We start from the raw sequence: 5,949 nt of genomic DNA, 5'->3' as shown, positions 1-5,949 counted from the left end.
TTTTTGAGTTGGAGTTTTGCTCTTGTTGCCCAGGCTGGAGTGTAGTGGCGCCATCTCTGCTCACTGCAGCCTCTGCCTCCTGAGTTCAAGCTGTTCTTCTGCCTCAGCCTCCCAAGTAGCTGGGATTATAGGTGTGTGCCACCATGACTGGCTAATTTTTTGTATTTTTAGTAGAGACATATTGGCCAGGCTGGCCTCAAACTCCTGACGTCAGGTGATCTGCCCCCCTTGGCCTCCCAAAGTACTGGGATTACAGGTGTGAGCCACCACACCTGGCCAAAAACTTAAAAAAAAAAAATCTGTTTAGAGCTTATAGCCACTGGGTAAAGTATTTTTTTATGAGCAAAATTGAAGCATTGACCTTTCTTTGTACTGATTTCTCCAAAAGCAGAAACTATTAATGAGTATTCTTAATTTACTGTAGTATAGTTATTTGCATAATTTTAGTAAAAAAAATTTATCCCTTGTTAACAGGACAAAATTGAAGACACTGGATATTCTACCAAGGCTTTGCCTGGAGTGGTGAACTTTCAGATATGACCAGACTGCTTTGAGGAATTGAGGTTGGCTTTATAGAGCCAATAAAAAGCTACTTGGAAAGACTGGCCATGTACCTTGTCTATACAGTTCCCTTACAAGGTTCCTGACCTTAAGGTAAGTAAATAATTTCCCTTTCTGATAGGTCCAGGAACCTCAGAATATTTTGGGGCCTTGAGAAAAGAGGAACTCACCCAGTTAATGCAGGTTTTACAGGCACAATCTGGTGATGAATCAATCTGTGGCTTTTCAAACCCTCAAGGCTTTAAAAAGTCTAACCTGAAATTCTCTAAGAAAATTCCTCAAAGCCAACTGGAAAAGAACCTTTATGGTCAGTCACAATTCTTGTTCCACTTTATACAAATAATGAGTCTGAGTATAGTGCTAAAACTTATTTTACAAGTAACTTGGTCCCACTAAGATTTATTTTTGGTAGAAATGGGCAGTTGGAGAGAGAAAAGTTAAGTTTCAGAAGAAAACTGTTGTATACCTACTATTAGATTCCAGCCTGATGACTGTTTCTGAGTTTTTATTATTTTCCTACAATCCTTAATTATTTCCTGGCTACAAGTCTTTAAAGAAGGGCTGGGTTTTAATTTTCTTTATGATGTTTTTAGTTCATTCATAAATTGAATTTTTCTGTTCAGGCATACACATTTCTTTTTGATTATAATTCTTATGTGTATTATATTTCTACTATGTATCTCTCATTTTTTTGTTTTTTGTTTTTGTTTTGAGATGGAGTTTTGCTCTGTCCAAGCTGGAGTGCAATGGTGCGATATCTTGGCTCACTGCAACCTCTGCCTTCCTGGTTCAAATGATTGTCTTGCTTCAGCCTCCCAAGTAGCTGGGATTACAGGTGCCCACCACCATGCCCAGCTAATTTTTTATATTTTTAGTAGAGGCAGGTTTTCACCATGTTGGCCAGGCTGGCCTCGAACTCCTGGTCTCAGGTGATCCACCCGCCTATGCCTCTCAAAGTGCTGGGATTACAGATGTGAGCCACTGTGCCTGGCCATATCTTTTATTGTTTTGCTTCTCCTAAGAAAACCAGATTCATGGTACTCTGAAGACTAGAGACGATTCCGCAGGCAACAGCAGCTATATAAATTGATGACTGAGGTCTCGTTTTGCCACCCTGTGATACCTTCCCCATTTAGCTTTTGGCTTTCTTCAGATTCCTCACTGAGAGGTATCCATCCCCAACATAATTTGGATATTTGTCCTCACCCAAATCTGATAATGAAATATAATCCCCAACATTAGAGGTGGGGCCTGGTGAGAGGTGATGGATCAAAGGTGTGGGTTTCTCATGAATGGCTCAGCAGCATCCCTTTGGTGCTATCCTCATGACAGTGAGTGAGTCCTCATGAGATCTGGTTGTTTAAAAGTATGTGGTCCCTCACCTGCCACTCTCTTGCCCTCTCTCTCTCATGTTCCTGCTTTCCCCCGTTACCTTCTGCCCTGATTGTCAGCTTCCTAAGGCCTCCCTCGAAGCTGAGCAGATGCCGGCGCCAGGCTTCCTGTAAAGCCTGTGGAACCATGTGCCAATTAAGCCTCTTTTCTTATACATTACCCAATCTCAGGTATTTCTTATTTTTATTTATTTGTTTGTTTATTTATTTTTCTTTTTCTACATTTAATAAATGTTTGTTGAGTAAGTCAGTATAAATCAATGACCATCAAATCATGTGAGCAATCATCAGAGTATCTGATTTCTAAAAAGATGCAACAAAAAATTTTTCTTGTAAATGGACAATTTATAATGGTATAAATTTATAGGTTACAAAATGATGTCATAAATTGTAGATATAATGTGGAATAATTAAATCAAGCTAGTTAACATATCCAGTACTTCAGATACATTTCTGTAATGAGAATATCAATTTTGAAATGTATAATACTCCATTATTAAGTATATGCACCACACTGTACAACAGAACTCAAAAAAAGTACAAAACATATTCTTCCTGAGATTTTGTGCCCTTTGACTGTCATTAATTTTTTTTTTTGAGACAGTCTCATTCTGTCACCCAGGCTGGAATGCAGTGGTGCAGTCTTGGCTCACTGCAACCTCTGCCTCCTGGGCTCAAGTGACCGTCCCTCCTCAGCCTCCCCAGTAGCTGGGATCACAGGCACGTGACACCACACCCAGCTAATTTTTTTCTGCATTTTCAGTAGAGATTGTGTTTTGCCATGTTGTCCAGGCTGGTCTCAAACTCCTGACCTCAGGTGATCCGCCCACCTCATCCTCCCAAAGTGCTGGGACCACAGGTGCGAGCCACAGTGCCTGGCCTAAAATTTTTATTAGACAAAATATCAATTTCACAACAGCATCAAAAAGTGAGCAGGCCAGGCACTGTGGCCCACACCTGCAATCCCAGCACCTTGGGAGGCTGAGGCATATTTTTCTGTACTAAAAATAGAAAAGTTAGGTTAAATACAAAAAATTTTCTGGGCATGGTGGTGGATGCCTGTAATCCCAGCCACTCAGGAGGCTGAGGCAGGAGAATCGCTTGAACCCAGCAGGTGGAGGTAGTAGTGAGCCGAGATCACGCCACTGTGCTCCAGCCTGGGTGACAGAGCAAGACTCCATCTCAAGAAGAAAAAAAAAAAAAAGTATTTCTCTCTACTAAAAATACCAAAAAAAAAAAAAAAAAATTAGCCGGGCATGGTGGCGTGTGCCTGCAATCCTGGCCACTGGGGAGGCAGAGGCAGAAGAATCACCTGAACCTGGGAGGCAGAGGTTGCAGTGAGCCAAGATCGCACCACTGCACCCCAGCCTGGGCAACAAGAGGGAAACTTGGTCTGAAAAAAAAGAAAAAAGAGTGAGCATATTTAACCATCCTCAGCTCATAATAGAGCAAATAGGTCAACAGAATAATAATTCACGTTATTGTATTTGTAATGAACTGGCAACAAGCGAAAGTTGGTTGAAGAAAGGCAGAGGAACTACATCTTGTAAGAATTAGAATCAAGGGACACCATAATCTTCTGGGATCCGTTCAATGTTGTATCTATGGTTAGAAATGTACATGATCAGGAATCTTGCAGATTCTTCTTTTAAGGTCTTGGTCCACTGTGGCCACAATGTAACACGTTGAGTTACTCTCTGTACTAAGCAGTCATCTGCACAGGTTCCTTTGTGTGTACATGTAATCATTCAAATTGTGGGTCCTTGGTGATCCTTAGAGCCACTTGATACTTCTGTGCCGGTTTCTCCCTTTCTGCTATTACACAGTCAGTGATACAAGGAATACACTTGGCATACAGACAGTCCATACTTACTGTACCAAGTCCAGTTTGGCTTTTATGGAAAAGTTGATACAGTTGGTATCAATGAGCCTGTGGTAAGGTGGGTTCAGCTGTGTATTATACTGGAAAAATAAGCAGTAATGGTGTTGGGGAACTTTGCTTTCCTTTAATGCACTGGGATCCTTCTTTTCTTTTTTCTTTTTTTCTGAGGCGGAGTCTCGCTCTGTCGCCCAGGCTGGAGGGCAGTGGCGTGATCACGGCTCACCGCCACCTCCACCTCCCGGGTTCAAGCAATTCTCTGCCTAAGCTTCCTGAGTAGCTGGGATTACAGGCACCCACCACCACACCCAGATAATTTTTGTATTTTTGGTAGAGACGGGGTTTCACCATGTTGACCAGGCTGGTCTGGAGCCTCCTGACCTCGTGATCCACCTGCCTCAGCCTCCCAAAGTGCTGGGATTATAGGCGTGAGCCACCGGCACCCAGCCATGGATCCTTCTTTTCTTTAAGTTTTAATCTGTCCTTTTCTTGAAGCCTGTGATATCTGAGACTAAGCATTCGCTCCATGGTCACATGGTTCCTTGTTTCCTTTTGCTTTCCAGAGGTCACGCCACACTCCTGTTTCTTCCAATATTTATTTATTTTCATGCGAGATAGGTTCTTACTCTGTCACCCAGGCTAGATCATGGCTCATTGCAGCCTTGTCCTCCCAAGGCTCAGGTGACTCTCCTTCCTCAGCCTCCCAAGTAGCTGAGACTACAGGCATGCACCACCACACCTGGCCAATTTTTTTGAATTTTTAGTACCGATGAGGTTTCACCATGTTGTCCAGGCTGGTCTCGAACACCTGACCTCAAGTGGTCCACCCACCTCAGCCTCCCAAAGTGCTGAGATGACAGGCATGAGCCCCCACACCCGGCCGGGAGTATGGGACTTTAGTCATGCTCCATTCACCTCCACCCTCCTGTGCTCATGCCAGGGTCAATTGTTTGGAGACACTTTTGCTCCTGACAGGCTGCCTCACCCATTATCTTGATGTTCACATGGAATTTGTGATACAAGGAACAATGCATAGCTAATCAATAGCTTCTGCTAGTTTAATATAAATTCTTGGGAGCAACTTGGGGACTGCCTCTTCTTTTTCCCTTACAAATCTGCTTGTCTATCCTGGACAACATAATGAGACCCTATCTTTATATATAAAAAAAAATAGCCAGGCATAGTGGTATGTGCCTGTGGTCCCAGCTACTGAGGCAGGTTCAGGAGAGAGGATGGCTTGAGCCTGGGAGGTTGAGGCAGCAGTTAGCTGTGATCATACCATGGCAATCCAGACTGGGTGACAGAGTGAGACCCTGTCTCAAAAAAAAGAAGACCCACTTACTGCTGCTCATTGGAGCATCTGTTCAGGGCAACTTGAATTAGGCTCCCAAATGGGCATCCTTAAGCTTTGGGCTTGAATAAACTTTGTACTTAATTATATTTTCTAAATCTCATTATTTAAAGTTGAGAATTCATACTTCCCTTTATCTGTTCATTCATATATCTCTCCTTTCACCCACCTATTCACCCATCTATCCATCCACCCATTTGTCTATTAGTCCATCCATCCATCCATCATTCCATCCGTCCACCCACTCACTCATTCATCCATCTGTCCTTTCACCCACCCATTTATTCATCCATCCATCCATACACTGAGTCATCCATCCATCTATCTATCCATTTGTCCATCTGTCCTTTCATCTACCACCCATCCACCTATCCACCCATCAATCCATACATCCATCTGTCCATCCATCCATCCACCCACTCACCCAGTCATCCATTCATCTATCTGTCCTTTCATCCACTCATTTATTCATCCATCCATCCACTGAGCCATCCATCCATCCATCTATCCATCCATTTGTCCATCTGTCCTTTCATCTACCTGCCCATCCACCTATCCACCCATCAATCCATACATCCATCTGTCCATCCGTCCATCCACCCACTCACCCAGTCATCCATTCATCTATCTGTCCTTTCATCCACTCATTTATTCATTCATCCATCCCCTGAGTCATCCATCCATCCATCTATCCATCCATTTGTCCACCTGTCCTTTCATCCACCACCCATCCACCCATCCACCCATCCACCCATCCATCCATCCAC

The 5,949-nt window shown here is 43.2% G+C and overlaps 1 long non-coding RNA gene and 1 pseudogene across 1 annotated transcript in view; one reads left to right on the top strand and one right to left on the bottom strand.

The window, feature by feature from the left end:
* LOC116550760 overlaps positions 1 to 1,275 on the top strand; it is an 11,005-nt gene extending 9,730 nt beyond the window's left edge. Inside the window, exon 3 of the long non-coding RNA XR_004268570.1 lies at positions 475 to 1,275. This is a non-coding gene — a long non-coding RNA (uncharacterized LOC116550760). The remainder of the gene's footprint in view (positions 1 to 474) is intronic.
* Positions 1,276 to 3,511: 2,236 nt separating this feature from the next.
* Positions 3,512 to 4,386, bottom strand: LOC116551034 (annotated as a pseudogene).
* Positions 4,387 to 5,949: the final 1,563 nt, after the last annotated feature.

This window comes from Sapajus apella, unplaced genomic scaffold, assembly GCF_009761245.1.
Source record: "Sapajus apella isolate SASKATOON/1434 unplaced genomic scaffold, GSC_monkey_1.0 scaffold8, whole genome shotgun sequence".
Classification (NCBI taxonomy): Eukaryota; Metazoa; Chordata; class Mammalia; order Primates; family Cebidae; genus Sapajus; species Sapajus apella.
The sequence above is the reverse complement of the archived record's forward strand: the minus strand, read 5'-3'. Positions and strand labels throughout refer to the sequence as shown.